This window comes from Carcharodon carcharias, chromosome 8 (genome assembly GCF_017639515.1).
Source record: "Carcharodon carcharias isolate sCarCar2 chromosome 8, sCarCar2.pri, whole genome shotgun sequence".
Taxonomy (NCBI): Eukaryota; Metazoa; Chordata; class Chondrichthyes; order Lamniformes; family Lamnidae; genus Carcharodon; species Carcharodon carcharias.
In genome coordinates, this window is record NC_054474.1 from 26,351,631 (window position 1) to 26,371,041 (window position 19,411).

A 19,411-nucleotide genomic window follows, 5' to 3' on the forward strand; every position below is an offset into this window, starting at 1 on the left:
GCCTTTCATGACCACAAGATGACTCAAAATATGTTACAGACAGTGAAGTACATTTATTGTAATTACTGTTGTAATGTAGGAAATGTGGCAAACAATTTGCACTCAGCAAACTCCTAAAAACAGCAATGTGATAATGACCAGAGAACTATTGTTGTGCCAAATATTGAAGGACAAATATTGGCCAGGACCTAAGGGATAACACCCCTGCTCCCCTTTGAAATCACGCCATGGGATCCTTTCCATCCACCTGAGAGTGTAGACAAAGCCTCGTTTTATCGTCTCACCTAAAAAGTGGTACAATGTTGGAATGCCTTCTTTGATTTTTGTGTTCAGATCCTGGAATGGGATTTGAACTCACAGCTTTCTAACTCAAAGGGAAAGTGCTGCCAACTGAATCTTGAATAACACTTTACTGGAGCTGAGAGCGGAAGTAATTAGGCAAACAAAAAGAAGGCATGAGACAGAGGAATAAGAAGGAAAAAAATGAGAGCCAGATGGTGAAGTTGGTAACAGACAGAAAGATGAACAGAAGGAAATACCATTGCAAAGAGCAGTACAAAGGATTAGGTAGGGGCAAAAAATGAGGGGGTAGGACAGTGAGAAAGGGAAGAATGAAGAGCTTGAGATGAGCAAAAAGAATGAGTTAATCAGTCAGCCGGAGAGGAAGAATTAGTTGAGCCTCGGTATAAAGTGTCATTCATCAAGTTTATTTTCATTAAGAGTCAATATGTGATTGATATTCATTGTGGAATAATGGTCAGCATGTATGCTCACTGCTTTTTATCAAAGAACGGGGACTGATTGCCTGCAGTATTTGTCCAAATTCTATTGTAGTTAACTACATTTATTGTTGTTAGAGACCAGCAGATATGAAAAAAATCCTCCCTGCTCGAGCAATGCACTGAGTGCCTCTCCCCTGCATTTTCCCTGCAGCCTATAAATGTTTCCTCTTCAGGTAATGAGCCAAGTCTCTTTTGAAAGCCACGATTGAATCTACCTACATCACACTCTTAGGCAGTACATTCCAGACCCTAAGCACTCACTGCATAAAGAAGCTTTTCCTCATGTTGCCCTTGTTTCTTTTGCGAATTATCCTTGGTTTTTGATCCTTCCACCAATGGGAACAGTTTCTCCCTATCTTTAGACACTGACACTGCAGTGCAGTACTGAGGTGCATTGTTGGAGATACTGCCTGTAACTTCTGAACAATTGCCCAGTAGTGCACAGTTCCTCTGAAAAATTGCCCTGAACTGGGAACCATCCAAAAACGTGGTTTAAATCGTAAACTTCAGATCGGTTCCAATAGTTACTTAGAAAACAATTAGAAGAATTAAAACCTCCTCTAACTTCGGGGTAATTATTGTATTAACCAAGACTGACTCCACGGGACACACCCCCACCCACATAACTCCCCCAACCCACACCATCCCCAACCTCCAACAGCAGATTTCCTTCTCTAAAGGACAATAGTGAACCAAATGGGTTTTTTACGACGATTGACAATGATTTCATGGCCATCATCAGACTTTTAATTCCAGATTTTTATTGCTTTCAAATTTCACCATCTGCCATGGTGGGATTCAAACCCAGGTCCCCAAACCATTACCTTGGATCTCTGGAATACTAGTCCAGTGATAATTCCACTAAGCCACTGCCTCCCCTTGACCGACCATCCCTCCATTCCCCAGACATCCGACCGACCAAACCCCTCCCCACCCCCACCCTTCCGGATCCCCAGATGTTCCCCACCGCCACCCCCCCCCAAATCCTATCCACTTACCTTAGACACTTACCTTCTCCCTGGCCTGTCAATTTCCCTGGCCCTTTAAATTTACCTGTTTTGCAGCAGCAAGTGCCCTAAAAAAAGGAGCTGGGGGCTCCTTGAATCTGCCGGAGCTGCACTTTGCTGGGGCCTGCGAGACATCTTTCGATGCAGGCCCCAAACAGCTCCGGGGAACGGAAGGGTAGGCGTAGTTTTCAAGACCATGTAAGTGGGTAATTATTTCTTACAATTCCTGTGGGCTAACATTTTCCGATGCTAATTGGAAGTTATGGCCCATCATGATGTTGAACAATCCTTCCCAAAGTGTGGTTCCCAAAAACTGGAAGCGATACTCTGCCTAAGGAAGAAGCAGCATTTTTGTACAGGTTTGTCACAACTTCCTTGCTATGCCGTATTTATGAAGCCTAAGGTCCTGTATGCTATTTTAAACACTCTCTCAACCTGCCCTGCCACCTTCAATGAATTGTGCACTTATACACATAGGTCCCTCTGCTCCTGCACCCCTTTAGAATTGTACTCTTTATTTTATATTGTCTCGCCATATTTTTCCTACCAAATGAATCACTTCACGCTTTTCTGTATTAAATTTCACCTGTCACTTGTCCCCCCCATTCCACCAACCTATCTGTGTCCTTTGAAGTTTAACGCTATCCTTGTCACAGTTCACAAAGCTTCCAAATTTTGTGTCATCCCTAAATTTTGAAATTGGTCCCTGCATACCTCAGTCTAGGTCATTAATATTTATCAGGAAGCGTCTTTGCCAAGGGAAGAGATGCTGCCCAAGCCACAGTGGAACAGGAGGAATTTGAGACACTTGATGGAATAAAAATTGATAAGCATACAGGACCTTAGGCTTTATAAATAAGGGCATAGCAAGGCAGCTGTGACAAATCTGTGCAAAAATGCTGCTTCTTCCTTGGGTGAAGTATTGCATCTGGTTTTGAGAAGCACACTTTGGGAAGGATTGTTCAAAATCATGATTGGCCATAACTTTCAATTGGCATTACGGCTGGCTGTACTTAATGAGATGCTGAGGGAAGTAAGGGTGGAAATTGCAGAGGCACTGGCCATAATTGTCCAATCCTCCTAGATACATGGGTAGTGACAAAGGACTGGAGAACTGCAAAAGTTACACCCTTGTTCGAGGAAAAGTATAAAGATAAGCACAGTAACTACGGGTCAGTCAGTTTAACATTGGTGGCGGGGAAGCTTATAGAAATGATAATTTGGGACAAAATTAATAGTCATCTAGGCAAATATGGATTAATTAAGGACGGCCAGCAGAGATTTTTAGGGGCAAATCTTTTTAATTAACTTGCTTGCATTTTTAACGAGGTAACAGAGAGGGTAGATAGACTTCTAAAAGGCATTTCATAAAGTGCTGCACAACTTGTGAACAAAGTTAGAGCTCATGGAATAAAAGGGAGAGTGGTGACCTTTATCGAAATTGGTTGAGTGACAGGAAAGGGAGTGAGTAGTGAACGGCTGGTTTTCAGATTGGAGAAAGGTTTGGAGACTCGGTGAGTCATGATTTCATTCCATTGAGATACATGGAAAGGGAAGAACTTGCAGGGCTATCCATACATTGTAGAGCCCTTGATTTGGATTATTTTTTTAGTTATATGTTATGACTTGTGCGTATCTAAACTCCATTATCAGAGGGCTGGAATTTTACACATTAACGAGGGTCTGTAGTCTACTCTGGTTACTTTGATATCATTTAATTTGAATTGCTAGATCATTTGAATTGTGCTCAAATGGGCTACAGTGCCATTTTATTGTAATTGTTGGATTTAAATTACAAAATAATTCAAATTATTCCTAGGGCATAAAATGACTTTGAATTATCAGGAGCAGACTGGAGAACTACCATATTATGTTGAATTAACAGAAGCTGATGCCTGACTTAATGTTGTCTATTACATGTCCTTTTATCTATTTACGTGCCCAAGGATGAGGGACCTACGAACATACAAACATATGCACTGGGAGAAGGAGTAGGCCATTTGGCCCCTCAAGCCTGTTCTGCCATTCAAGAAGATCATGGCTGATCTGACTGTGGCCTCAACTCCACATTCCATCTACCACCAATAACTTTTGACTCCCTTGTTCATCAAGAATCTATTGATCTCTGCCTTAAAATATTCAATGAGCCTGCCTCCAGCTCTCTCTGGCAGAGACAGTTCCAAAGGCTCACAATGTTCAGAAAGAAAAAAGTTCCTCTCATCTGCATCTTAAATGGGAGACTCCTTATTTTTAAATTGTGTCCCTTGGTTCTAGTTTCTTTCACAAGGGGAAACATACATTCAGAAGCCACCCTATCAAGTCCCTTCAGGATCTTATATGCTTCAATAAGATCACTTCTCTTTCTTCTAAAATCCAATAGATACAAGCCCATCCTGCCCAACCTGACTTCATGAGAAACCTCCCCTCCCAGATATCAGTCGAGTGAACCTTCTCTGATCTGCTTCTAAGGCATTTATATCCTTTCTTAAATAATGAGATCAAAACTGTACACAGTACTGCAGATGTGGTCTCACCAATGCCCTGTACAACTGCAGCAAAACACCCCTACTTGTATATTCCATTCCCCTTGCAATTATACAACAACATTCCATTTGCCTTCCTAACCATTTGCTGTACCTGCATATTAACTTGTGATTTATGTACCAGGACACCCAGATCCCGCTGTTGCTCAGAGTTCTGAAAACTCTCTCGATTTAAATAATGTGTCGCTTTCCTATTCTTCCTGCTAAAGTGGTCAACTTCATATCTTCCCACATTATATTCCATCTGCCAAATTTTTGTCCACCACTTACCTATGTCCCTTTGTAGACTCCTTATGTTCTCTTCACACCTTAGTTTCCTACTTATCCATGTGTGATCAACAAATTTAGCAACTCTGGGCAGAATCGTCCCAGATTTGCACTAAGTGTGGCAACGGGTGGGAGAAAGAATGTTTTACCCGCCGGCCACAATGGTGGAATTTCACGCTGTATCATCCCAAACCCACCTTATTAATCGTGCATTCCCAGGAAACATACCTTTTTGATGGTAGGCGGGCTCTCGTTCACCCGCCACACAGTCACCTCGCCGCTTCCTCACGCTGGGCGCCATATTTAAAGTGCAGCTGCACGCACAGCTCTCAGTGCTTCCAATCCTGGACTGCTGCCAAGAAGGCATGGCCGCGAAAAGCAAGAAGACAGCAGCCCTCCAAATCAGTGATGCATCCCTGGAATGACTTCTGGACGATGTTGGAGCCCACTGCGATGCCCTCTGGCCGCAGGAGACTCATCAGTGTCACCACCATCATTTGGGAGGTGGTGGCAGAAGTCAATGCCAATGCTGCACAGAAGAGGTTCACCATCCAGTGCAGAGAGTGGATGAATGATCTCATCACGCCACCAGGGTATCTCATCACTCTTAACATCTCATCACCAACTCATCACTCTAAATTCTCATACTCAGAAAGCCTTCACATATTCATCTCACTCCAGCTCAAGGGACATCACCACTCACTCTCACACACACCTTCACATTTCCATTTTACCTTGCCTCCTCTGGAGACTGCATCCTCAGCCCTCACGCACTTGCACAGATCAACATGTCCCTACACACACCCTGGGATACCCTCCTTCCCCAAAAATACCCAAGCCCTGCAGCCTCTTCCTTTGCCTGAGGCCACTTCTCCCCCTTCCCCAAGTAATACATAGCCCTGCAGTCATTGAAAAGCCACCCCCGCCTTACGGCCGGTCTCGCAAGTAGAGACCTACCCGTGAACCCCCCTAAAAGTGGTGATGTGCTGCCTGCGAAGCCTGACACTGCTGACTGTGAGTGCTGTCCAAAGCAAGGCAGGCAAATGTGCCTCAAAGCCCTGAGTGAGGCGCAGCTTGCCAAGTGCACGACCCTAATGTTCAGTTGTGAAACATACCAGCATGGGGGGATGATTCTGGTGAGCTGGGCTTATAATGATATGCAGATGTATTACAATGAAGTTCCTGACATGTGGTAGCGAAGAACACAGCCCGCTATATGCGGGCGGAGCAGACGATTGCAAAGTGGTTTCACAATGTCGCGAAACCAATTTTTATCATACCTGCCTTATTGTCCGATCATGCCCACCATGATGCCCAATGTCAACAGGCACAGAAAATTCCATGCTATGCATTTGGTCCCTTCATCCAAGTCATTGATATTAATTGTAAATAGCAGGGATTCCTGTGGCCACTTGTCACATTTTGTCAACTGGAAATTTCCCATTTATGCCTACTCTCTGTTCCTGTTAGCAATCCAATCCTGTATGCATGCTGATATGTTACCCCTTCACTATGAGCTCTTATTTTGTGCAGTAACCTTTGATGTGGCATCTTGTCAAATGTCTTCTGGAAATCTAAGTACAGCACATCCACAAGTTCCCCTTTATCCACGTTGCTTGCTACTTCCTCAAAGAAATCTAATAAATTAGTCAAACATGATTTCCCTTTCACAAAGCCATGTTGACTCTGCCTGATTGCATTGAGGTTTTCTAAGTTCCCCAATATAACCCCATTAATAACAGATTTCAGCAATTTCATTATGACAGACGTTAAGCTCACTGGCCTGTAGTTTCCTGCTTTCTGACTCCCTACTTTCTTGAATAGAGGAATCATATTTGCTATTTTCCAATCTGATGGGACCTTTCCAGAACCAAGGGAAATTTGGCAAATTAAAACCAATGCATCTGCAATCTCAGCAGCCACTTCTTTAAACTCTAGGATGGAGTCCATTAGGACCTTGGAACTTGTCAGCTTTTAGCTCTAATAATTTTATTAGTACCCTTTCCCTGGTGGTTGTATTTGTTTTAAGTTCCTCCCTCCCTTTCACCTCCTGATGATGAATTATTTCTAGCATGTTACTTGTATCCTGTGCAATGAAGGCAGATGCAAAATATCTGTTCAATTCATCCATTTCCTTATTTTTTATTAATTCCCCATACTTACCTTCTGTGGGCCATGCTCACTTTACTTACTCTTTTCCTTTTTAAGTACCTGTGAAACTCTTAATATCTGTTTTTATATTCCCAACTGGCTTTCTCTCATGCTCTAATTTCTCTCTCCTTATTAATCTTTTAGTCATTCTTAGCTGTTATTTTTATTCTGCCCAACCTTCTGACCAGCCACTAATCTTTGCGGAATTATATGCTTTTGCTTTCAATTTTATACAATCTTTAACATCTTTAGTTAGCCAGGGATGGTGTGTCCTTCCCTTAAAGTCTTTCTTTCTCACTGGAATGTATCTTTTCTGAGTTGTCTGAAAAACCTCCTTAAATGTCTGCCACTACTTACCTATCCCTTAACCTGATTTCCCAGTTCATTTTAGCCAATTATGTCTTCATACCCTCCTAATTGCCCTTACTTATGCTTGAAACACAAGTCTTAAATCCACTCCTCTCTCCCTCAAGCTGAATGTGAAATCATTGCTTCCTGGGGGGTGCCTTCACTATGAGGTCATTAATTAATCCAATCTCATTGCACATTACCAGGTCAAGTGTAGCCTGTTGACTGACTGGCTGGCTCTAGAATATGCTGCTCTCAGAAACTGCCCCCAAAACACTATGAACTCATCATCCAGGCTACCTTTACCAATCTGATTTATCCAATCTATATGTAGATTAAAATCACCCATGATTATCACTGTACCTTCCTCACAAGCCCCCATTATTTCTTCCTGCATACCCGTTCTACAATGTGGCTACTGTTAGGGGGACTATAAACAACTCCGACAAGTGAATTAGTGCCTTTGCTATTTCTTATTTCTTTTTCTACATCCTGATCTCCAAAATTAAGGTCATCACTCTATTATCCAATGTCAGCCTTAAATAACAAAGCTACCCCTTCATCTTTTCCTAGCTTCCTGTCCTTCTTAAATGGCATGTACCTTTGAGTATTCGGGTCCCAGACTTTGTCATTCTGTAGCTATGTTTCTGTAATGGTTATCGGATCATTCATATTTATTTCTATTTTCTATTCCATTTATGTGGAGAGGTTGGAGAAGCTGGAGAAAAAGTTTATAGAGAGATTTAACAAAATCATTAAGTGATTTTGATAGATTAGATAGAGAGAAATTGTTTCTGCCAGCAAGAAGACACAGATTTAAACTAATTAGCAAAAGAACCAGGAAGAGTTGAGAAGGATAATGAGCCACAATATACTACTTGAAAGGAAGGAGATTCAATAATATTTTTCTGTTAACTATGGAATGGTAGCATAATGGTAATTTTACTGGGTTAGTAATCCAGAGGCCTGAACTCAGGCTCCACAGACACGAGTTCAAATCCTCCCATGGCATCTGGTGAAATTTAATTTTAATTTGTAAATCTGGAATAAAAAACTAGTCTCAATAATAATGATGCTGGTACTATTGGATTGTTCTAAAAACCCATCTGGTTTGTTATTGTCCTTCAGGGAAGGAAATTTGTTGTCTTTACCTGGTCTGGCCATATGATTCTAGGCCCACAGCAATGTGATTGACTCGTAATGCCATTGTAAATAGCCTAGCAACCCACTAAGTCATGTCAAACAGAGAATTTAAGTAAGAATAAAGCTGGATGGACCACTTGGCATCGACCTAGATACCAGAAATAGCAGTTAACCCTGCAAAAGACCTCCTCAATAATATTTGGGGACTTGTGCAAAAATTAGGAGAGCTGTCCCACAGACGAGCCAAGCCACAGCCTTGCATAGTCATACTCAAAAAATCACACCTTATAACCAATGTCCCAGACTTCTTCATCACCATCCCTGGGTATGTCCTGTCCCACTGAAAGGTCAAACTCACCTGAGATGACTATAGGGTTTAGAGTCAGGGGGGAGTTGTCCTGTGAGTCCTCAAAGTTGACTTGAGACCTCATGGCATCAGGTCAAGCATGAGCAAGGAAACCTCCTGGAGATTAACATTTCAGCTAATGAATCAGTACTCCACAATTTTGAATAGCATCTGGAAGAAACACTGATGTTACAAGGCACAGAATGTACTCTGGGCAGCAAACTTCAATGGTTCAATGAGAAATACAGGTGAATTTGACAAATTCAGTTGCAGCTCCAAGCATACATAAAAATGAAGTGCCAACTTGCAAACCTTCAATATGAATACTAAACAGAACACTCAGAATTCGATAAATAGAGCTAAGCCAATGGATCAAATCAAAATTCTGCAGCCCTGTCATATCCAGTTGTGAATGCTAGTGGGTAATTAAGTAACTAAACAAAGGAGGAGGAGGAGGCTTCACGATCATTACCATTTGCAACAACCGGGGAGATCGGCACATTAGTGCAAAAGACAGGGCTGAAACATTTGCAGCCATATTTTTCCAGAATTCCTGAGTGGATGACCCTTCTTGGCCTCCTCCTGAGGTCCCCAGCAACATAGGTGCCAGTCCTTAGCCAAGTCAATTTACTCCATGTGATATCAACAAACTGCTGAAGGCACTGGAAGGCTCTGGGCCCTGGCAATCATACTGAGGATTTGAGCTCCAGAACTGGCCATGCCCTTGTCATGCTATTCCAGCTCAGCTACAGCACTGGTATCTACCCGACAGTGTGGAAAGTTGACCCTGGAAATCCTCTAAAAGCAAGACAAATGAATCTGGCCAATTATTATCCCATCAATTTACTCTCAATCATCAGCAGAGTGAGGGAAGTTGTTGTTGATAGTGGTATCAAGTGGTACTTATTCAGCAATAATTTGCTCACTAATGCTCAGCTTGAGTTCCATCAGGCTATTGGCTCCAGACCTCTTAACAGCCTGGATGAATTCACCTCTTGAACTGAACTCAAGAGATAAGGTGAAGGTGACTGCCTATGATGTCAATGCATCAAGAATGTGGCATCAAGAAACCCTAGCAAAACTGAAGTCAGTGGGAATTAGGGAGAAAATTCTGCATTGGCTGAAGCCATATCTAACACACAGTAAGTGCAGTTTTTAGAAGCCAATTATCTTAGGTCCAATGCTTCACTGTGGGAGTGCCTCAGGATAGAGTCCCAGGCCCAACCATTTAGAGCTGCTTCATCAATGACCTTATCTTCATCATAAGGTCAGAAGTGGGGATGTTCACTGATGATTGCACAGTTTTCAGTACCACTTGCAACTCCTCAGATACTGAATCATCCCATGCCTGCACACGATAAGACCTGGGCCTGAAACTTACGTTTGTCAGATGCACGCGATCAGCGGGCCTGGAAGTGGACGCGAAACGTGCTTCCGATCGCGATCAGCCCGAGCGTAACTTCAGGCTGGCTAGCCAATTAGCAGCCAGCCCCAGTGCGAAACGCGCACTGAGCCTCAGTGCTGCCGAGGGGGGCGGGCGTCCGCAAAAGTGAGGGTGTGGGCGGGCGCTTCTGGTGAGCTCCCTGAAGGCAGACAGCTGTTGCGGAGCTGCCTCAGGGAGCTGCAGACCTATTGAGCAAATGACAATTTTTAAAAAAAAATGCACCAAACTGAGTCTTTGCAACACATTCCTGACAGCAGAATTCAAAAAACATCAGTCCTCAGATTTTTTTTTAATTATAGTTTCATCCCACCCTAGATTGAGGTTTCAGCGAAAATGTAAAGGCTGTCTGGTCGATTGGCTTGTCCGCCAACCATAAAAGTGGACGGGCCACATAAAATCGATCTCAATTGCTTCCTTAATAGGCTTAATGGCTCACTTAATTGTTGACGTGTGCGCTTCTGACTGCTGCGCACCTGCCTAGTGAAATATCGCGTAAGTGCGGGATGATGTCGGGGCGTACACCCGACATCTTCTCACATGATTTCACAAGCTGTTGGGTCAGGCCCATACAACCAGTGTAAATCTCTGGTCCTGGACAGCATTCAGCCTTGAGCTGGTAATTGGCAAATAACACTCATGCCACACAAATGCCATCTCTGGCAAGAGAGAAGCTAACCATCTCCCCTTGACTTTCAACATCACTATCATCTCTGAATCCATCACGATCAACATCCTGAGGGCTTGCCTTTTATCAAAAATTTAGCTGGGCCACTCATATAAATACTGTGGCTACAAGAGCAAATAGAAGATAGAATTCTGCAGACAGTAACTCACTTCCTGACTCCCCAAATCCTGTCCACCATCTACAAGGCAGAAGTCAGGAGTGTGATGGAATACTCCCCACTTGCCTGGATGTTACATTCCTTCTGTCAGGTCGCTTTGCTCAGTGAACACGGTCACATGCCCATCTACTGGCAAGTGAGTTGGTAAACAAGATACTGCCGATGCAGAGACCCATGTAAGATGAAGTACATGCTGTTTATTAAAAGAGCACTAACATGTGTGCTTCTCCAACCAAACTCTATTCTAAACTATTGATTAACATTGTAGCCCGTGTTACACAGCAATTGGGTAATACAATCACATGGTCAATCTGCTCATGTTCTCTTAAAGGTGTCTTGCACCTCAGATTACCACATCTCTCCCCCTTTACTCGAAAGTTCAATTTACAATCTTTACAATATATCAACTATTTACATAAATAAACTGTTTATAAATTCAGCCCCTCTGGAGGCTTCTTCACAAATGTCAAACGTTGTGGTTCTACGACTTTGGAAGGTTTATCCGAGTCCTCCCTCCCAGGAGTCATCTGTCCACTAGACTGTCTAGTAGGAACCTGTAAGTTTGTTTCTTTAATTCGCTTAGGCTCAACAGATCCTACAGGTACTTCCAAACCAAGTGGAGTTCCTTCCACATGTTGTATAGACTCCAACAAGAATGCTTGCACACACTTTCGGGCTCAATCACATGCACTCCTGCTGCCCCTCCCTTCCAAGTTCAACAATATGAAGGTCAACTGTCAGCGAGGTTCTCAAAATCAGGATGTTGGGCAAGGCTAAATTCAATACAGCTTCCTGTTGCGTAAAAATAAAAATAAAAATCTGGGGCCTTGTTAGTAAATTCACTTTTTCTTCCTAGGTGTCTTCTTTTGATGGGTTTTCTTCTTGGCAGTGCAAACTTTAATTTCGGCCTTCTTTTCATTTTCCCTATTGGCCAGACGAGGCTCAACTCAGGTATAAGCTCAACTTGAGTGAACTGAGCGGTTGAGTCTACCAGCATTTCCTCATCCTTTGAAATTTCAGGTGTATCTATTTATAAAGCTTCTTGGCTTTCATGTAGCTGATTCTTCAGCACTTCCATTTCTTTTTTATATTTATTAGTTGATTCCGGGAGAATTAAGCATTGCTGAGTTTTCTCAGGTAATTGATTCTTCATCTTGGCCAGAGATACGCTGAATTCTTTCTGTTCTTCCTCATACCTTTTTAGTGGTACAAATTGGGATCTGATGGAACCTTGCAATATGCAAAAGTCCTTCAGCAGGTTTTCTTCTTCTTTTTGGAGGTCACTGACTTCAACTCGAACTCTATCCTGAAACATCACCTCTCAAGTTCCTTTTGCTGAGCCTTTACATACTCCTTTTTCCAAACAGCAACATTTCCTGCTTCTGTTTGAGATCTCAGTAGTCTCACAAGATTAATCTCTCTTAACCAGTTCCTTCTGAGGAGACTCAGTCCTCTGCCTGCTATTACCATTAGGGCTAGATTAACAGACTTATTTCCATACTGTACTGGAACCTTACATGTAGCTCTTACTCGTATGTCTTCACCAGTATATGTCTTTAATTCAGCACCTGAATTTTCCAGATTTAATGAGTGGTGTCCTCCATTCAGGTATTTGAAAATATGTTCTACTATACTTGTCATGAATGCCCCTGTATCCACCTCCATTCAGCTGGGTTTCCCTTTGACTTCCACAGTCGTGTAGATTGGTTCTGTTTTATCTATTTTTAAGTTGTGTAGCGAGTAAATATCTGACTCTGTTTCTTCTGGTTCCTCCATTATGTAGATTTCACGATTTCTACCATTTTGCTTAAAGTTTTGTCTTAATTTGTTTTTATAATATTGCATAATGTGCCCTTACCATGGCAGTAGAAAACCTCAAATCTCTTAAACTGTCGCTAGCTTGCAGGCTGTCTGGTTCCATTTCTGCCATTATTATTGTGGGTTTTCTCTGTTAAACTATTGCTTTTTGCTGGTCTGTTAATGTTGGCTGTTTCCTGCCTTTTTGTGGAGCCCTGCACTTCCACGCCATTTTGTGCTCCATTGATTGCTTCTGAATCCCTGACTGTGCTCTCCATTGCGAGTGCCAACTCCAGCGCCTTGCTGAAGTCTAAATTTGTTTCTGACCAGAACCTTTTGTGAATGGCGTCTTCATTAATCCTACATGCTAATTAATCTCTTAATGTGTCCTTAATTGACATCCCAAGCTCACAGTGCTCTGTCTGTCAGTTGTGTTAAGGCAGCTACATAGCAAGCTGTCTCTCCAGGGGCATGACACCTCAAATTAAATTTAAAATGCTGCGTTGTTACTGCGCGTTTCGGCTGAAAGTAGCTTTTCACAAGATTTACCAACTCATCAAAGCTCTTGGAATCTGGGGCGTTGGGTGCTGTGAGACCACGAATTAGGCCATATATTTTACTGTCACAGATAAGAGGATCGCTCGCCTCTTCTCCTCTTCCGATATGTTGTTGGCCAAAAAGAAGAATGCAAGGTATTCAATACAATGTGACCAATCAAACGGCTCAATATGGCCAAACTGTGGCATACTGGAGGGAGATAATTCAACATCTATGATGAAAGCTGTACTTACAATCACCTTGCAACGTACGGCTGATTTACTTCTGTTTAATTTCTGTGGCTTTCTTTGATGCCGTCAACTGGTCATGTCATTGCCATGTTCCTTCTATCAGGTTGCTTTGCTCAGTGAACAGTTTGCATGCCTATCTATTGTTGAGTGAGTTGGTAAATAAGATACTGCAGATGCAGAGGCCAATGTAAGATGAAGCACATGCTGTTTATTAACACAAGTAACAGAGCACTAACACACATGTGCTTCTCCAACCAGACCCTATTCTGAACTATTGATTAACATTGTAGCCCATGCCACACAGCAATTGGGTGACACAGTCATGTGGTCAATCTGCTCACATTCTCTTAAAGGTGTATTGCACCTCAGATTACCAGACTGGATGAATGCAGTTCCAACAACACTCAAGAAACTCCACACCATCCAAGACAAAGCTGCTACTTAATTCACATCCCATCCATCATATTAAACATTCACTTCCTTCACCACTGTGAAGCAGGGTGTACCATGTACAAGATGCACTGCAGCAACCGGCCAAGCCTCATTTAGCAGCAACTTCCAAACCTGCGTCTTCTATCACCTAGAAGGACAAAGGCATCAGATGCATGGGAACATCTTCAGATGCAAGTTCCATTCCAGGACACACCATTCTAACTTGGAACTGTATCACCATTCCTTCACTGTCGCTGGAGCAAAATCCAGAAATCCCCTCCCAACCAACGCTGTGGGTGTACCTACACCGGATGGCTGGTCACCCGATAGTTCAAGAAGGTGGCTCACCACCACTTCTGAAGGGCAACTAGAGATGGACAACAAATGTTGATCTTGCTAGCGATGCTCACATCCCATGAATGAATTAAAGAAAAATGAAATTTGATATATATTTGAAAAGGAAGAACTTGAAGGGCTATGCATTAGGCAGTGAGACTAACTCTCTCAAATAACTCGAATAACTCTTTCAAAGAGAGCATCAGCATGATGGGCTGAATGGCCTTCTTTGTGCTATAAGGTTCTTTGATTCATTGATCAGTGAGGTGCTAATATTTCTGCATCTTTCAGGAGCAGGAATGAATTTTAGCAGTTCAGGCATCACAGCAGCTTGAAGAAATCAAATGTCCTGAAATGATACGTATTCATGAATTTGTGGCTTAAAGGAAAGTCTTAGTACACTGAGGATTCATCATAACTTCAAAAGTTTTTTTTCTGTCTTTACTGTACAACTTAGATTTCTTTTGGACATTTTGAGATGCCAACTTGGATTTGATCATCCATGATTGAATCTACAATGATGGTGTGAAAAGAAACCTCTCTATATTTTCGTTTCTGGACTGGAGCTCTTGTACGCCTTTTGTTTGGCACATGCATTATTTTAGCCGATTCGCTGATTTTCATTACTGCTAATTTGTATGATGGCCTGTTTTTTTGCTAAGTGGTCAGTGATCATTTATGAATTGGTAATGATGTAAATTGAGGTTGTGCTTTATCTTTTCCTGACACAGACACTTTAACCTTTATCGCTTTCAGCCATTACTGTTCCTGTATTCTTGTAATCTGTTCAAGTTTTGTTTTATTCCCCCTTCTTGCTGCTGGTGTGTCTGTTTTGTTTTCAGAAGCTGTCGTTTCGATTTCAATTCTGGATCATTTCCAGATGTTGCACACAGTCGCGTACTTGTTCCCTGTTCTAAACCAATTGTCGGCAGATCTGTTCCAGGGATCTTTGAACTCTGTTATATAAAATAGTTGTTTTTTGGTCTTATATTTGCCTTTTACCCAGTTTATACCATTTTGTTGTCTGAAGCTTGTGTTTTGAAAAGGGTGATATCAAAAATTTGTATGGTTCTGTTGTTGGATGTTAAGGCTTCTTCTGTGGGAATAAATTTTGATATATTATTTCTTAGCTACAGTCTCTGGGCTGTTAATATGGAATACCATCTAGTTCTGTTTTTGATATCTTGAAACTCCTGGGTTAATTTTGTGAGTTGACTAATGGAATTGTTATGAACTCTGCAACGCTCAGCCTTTTAAAGCAGGTTAAATCAACATACAGACATGAAGCAGGTTTCACTTTTTTTAAAGATGTTATTGAGTGTTACTGCCCTTGAAGACTGAACTTTTCAAGATGGTTATGTTTTGAAATGTACATTTAACTCAAAGTGAAACAGAATTCGAGATAAACACCTCAGCTTGGAGAAATGCCTATGTGATCCAGTTGCCACAGGGAGAGGAATTCAAGCAGAAATCTATTGAAATGTTGGGTGCCAGTTTTAACACCTTTTCATGGTATCTCACAGAAAAAGACCAGCTGCTGTTTGAGACAGAGAGACAGAAGAACTACTGCTGTGGAGAAGCAGGGGGGACTGTTTGTGTGTTAACCACTAAGCAGGAGGCTGGGGAGAGTTTGGTTTCTGTTCAAAAGAAAGGGAACAGAACAGACGGGGTTCTTAAAGTTCTAAGGAATGGAGAGTTGCCAAGGTGTACCTTGCTGGTGGTAATCGTATCTGGGAAAACTCTGGCTGAGTGGAACAATTGTCGAAGGACCTGGAAGCTTGGTGGGGAGAAATGAACCTCTGCAGGCAAGCTAGGAGTCACTGTGGGTCTGTTTCTGTAATGCTACTTATTGATTAGAAGTGTGGCATTACCTAAAAGCATTTCAAAGACATGTTTCAGTTGTTTTAGTCAGTCATTGCAAACCCTGTTTTCTTCATTTGTGTATTAGTTACCTATTTATTACAGTTAAAGTCTTAAATAGTCAAATCTTGTCCACAGGTTTATTTCCATTGGTCATTTGGGAAATTCATCTATTTTTAAAAGTTACCAGTCCCTACAGGGTGGTAACATACTTTTGATGTATTCCCACAATTAGCTGCCAGTTCTGGTTTGTGATATATGGCAAAGTGATACAGTAGCTCTCAAGTCTTGTCTTAACAAAGTGGTATTGCCAGTGCAAGTTACTTTATGCATAACATACACCTGTGCACCTTATTCTAGGACAAAATGCATTGTGGCATGGCAATATGAGTTGGCCCAAATAGCGTGCTAATGTTAAGTCAATTTATGATAATATACTTTATATAAAGAATTGAGTAAGTTTGCCTTTAGCAGAGCATGCCTCTTTCCTGACACCTCTTCTCCAAAAAGGTCTTCCTTTTTGTCAGTAATGTCAGTATGAATATTTCAGCTAAGCAGAAACTGGAAATGTCAGTAAATCCACAACATGGAGTCTACAAGCTAGCATTAGTTGCTCTATTTTTCTGCATGTAAAGCAATTTAAAACTGCAATAATAAAACTTGTTCTCTTTCTGGTACCATAAAATGCTGCATTATTAGGAATCCTGAGGAGGATACAAGAACTAAACATGTCCTATTACTCCTACTGCTGGAAAAGTCTAAGAGGTCTTGGTTGAGGATAAATATATCGACAAGTTAGAACTCACAGACAAATGATTGGAATTAAAATCAGAAAATGCTGGAAATACTCAGCAGGTGTGGCTGTGTCTGTGGAGAGTGAAGCAATTGGCTCTGCCAGTATCAGGAATTGAGGCAGGTGGGATCCAAAAATTATGAGGCATCTGGCGTGTTGGCTTCCCTATCCTGTTCCTGGTGTCATTCATTTTGGCCTGTGGGGGATCAGGGCCTAGGAAGGCTGCCAGGCCACACAAGGTGGGCTGCTAATTAAGCTCATTCAGAGCCTTTTTACAGGGGGGTTATAGAGGCGGACTGGGATTTTTCCAGTTGGTCTTTGGTTTCCTGACTTGACAAGGACAGATCAATTACTGCCTAGAGGTGGGCACTCAAAGGCAGGCCAGAGCACTAGTGATCCTGGTAGGTCTACAAGTCCTCTTTGCCTTCCTCAGTGGTGGTCTGGTTGCTTTTTGGATTTTTTTTTTGTTAAAAGGTTTTAAAGAGTGGCTGAGCGGTCACCTTCTTGTTGAAGCACCCTCCTAGTTACTTGCCTTACACTGTAGCCGGGTGTTTCTCCGAAGTTGGAAGGCCTCTGGCTTGAAAGCCTGCCTGACACCCTTAGTTGGAAATGGAACCTGTTTCCATGCCAATTACATGCTCACCCATATGAAAATCTTGATTTTAATTAATACTGGAGGTGGGTTTGGAACCCAAATTCCAACCTGGCTCCTCTTTCCTGACTTCATGAGGAAAGTTCAGCCCGTTCAGGTCTGTGACCATTCATGTGACCATTAGTTCTTTTGCAAATTACCTTAAATCGGCATCCTCTGGTTCTCTACCCTTTTGCCAATAGGGGCAGTTTCTCTCGATCTACTCCAGTCCTCTAGTGATTCTGTACACCTTAAATCTCTTCTCAATCTTCTCTTCTCGAAGGGGAACAACCCTAACTTCTCTTATCTATTCTTGTAACTGAAGTCCCTCATTCCTGGAATCGTATAGATAAAATGTCATTGGTTTTAATTCCTTTCTTCTTGATAGCACTCTCTGCCATTTTCCACTCAACCAATTCACCTCTCCTTTTCTTTACTTTTCTTGATTCAACCTAGGCAAGCAACTGCAGAATAATGCCAAAGCCATTCTTAAGTAACTGACAGTTTTGTTTCCAATGAAACTTTTCTGAAGCATCAGTAGATGCTTCCTAACTGCAATATCACAAGAAACACCACAAACAACTAAGGAGGCAGCTTTGATATGCCAGGTTTCTTAGAAAAATGATTTTGATAGGCAAGTTTCTTGGTATATGTATTGTTATTTATTAAATGGATCGCCCTTTAAAAAGGATGTACTTGGACCACTTTCTTTCCTTTCAACATATATTTGTGAAAGCTGCCATGCCTTGCAAATATGAAAAAAAAACTGAAGAAATTGGAAAGCATCGTTATCTAATATATGCTTGTCGCAAAATTAGAGCACACAACTGTATTGGAAAACATCATTCCGCTGCTTCATGATTAATAATTAATCACTATAATAAATATTTACTTTGCATTGCAAATTCTTCAGTGTCTGAATTTCACGCTCCCCCCTTGGTGGGTTTTTAGGCAGGGCGGGGGGGGTGGGGGGGGGGGGCGGCAACATTGGGGAGTGTGAAATTGAAGGAATAGGATTCCCTATGGGTTCCCGCCCACTTGGAACTCATAGTAATTTTACACTGGGATGGGCAAGACCTTGGATGGGCCGCCCATCTTTGCTCTAATTGAGGGCCTTAAAGGCCGTTTCCCACCCAGCCTCAATTTTAAGGATGACAGGGGAAGCCCGAAAATAAACAGGTTTAGACCTCGGGGGGGAAGGGCAAACGTTCATCAGAAACCCCCTTCTGGCTTTGGGCGCCCCCACTGCCCCAACTCCTCCTACCCTTCCCCGCCCCCCCGCCACTTAAGGTCCGGTGGCCACTGGACCTCCGTCCACCCACCCCCAGCCTCTCCCTCAAAACCCCAAACGCCCACTTTCCACCTCCCCATTGCCCCCAGCCTTCCCTGCCCTGGGACCCCCAAAATGTACCTTGCCGTCAGGTCCTATGACTTAGGCTCTAGCATGTTGAAGCACTTCCTCTTCTGTCCACTGCAGCTCCTGTTGCTGCAGGGATTAGAGAGCTGCTGGCCAATCGGATTAGCTGACAACACACTGAGGTGGGACTTCCTCCTGACTGAGCCAATGAAGGCAACTGGCCTGCAGCCAAATAATGCTTAGTCGAGTGTGAAATGGCTGCAAAGAAGGCAGAGTTGGTGGGAATGTGTTCCCTGCCAACTCTTTGGATGGTGGGAAGGGAAACCTCACCATCAGAGATATTCAGGCCCAGTAGTTTTGAAGAAAGGTCAAAAACATATTCATAAAATATCATATTGGGATGTGGATATCACAGGTTGAATTGTGTGACAATATTGCCGGAAATTACGGTGGATTAATAAAAATAGCCAAGTAACTTGTTAAAACAACCAAGTTTTGGCTTTTGTTTGCTGTCAGTAATTCTTTATCCCATTGTTAACCTATT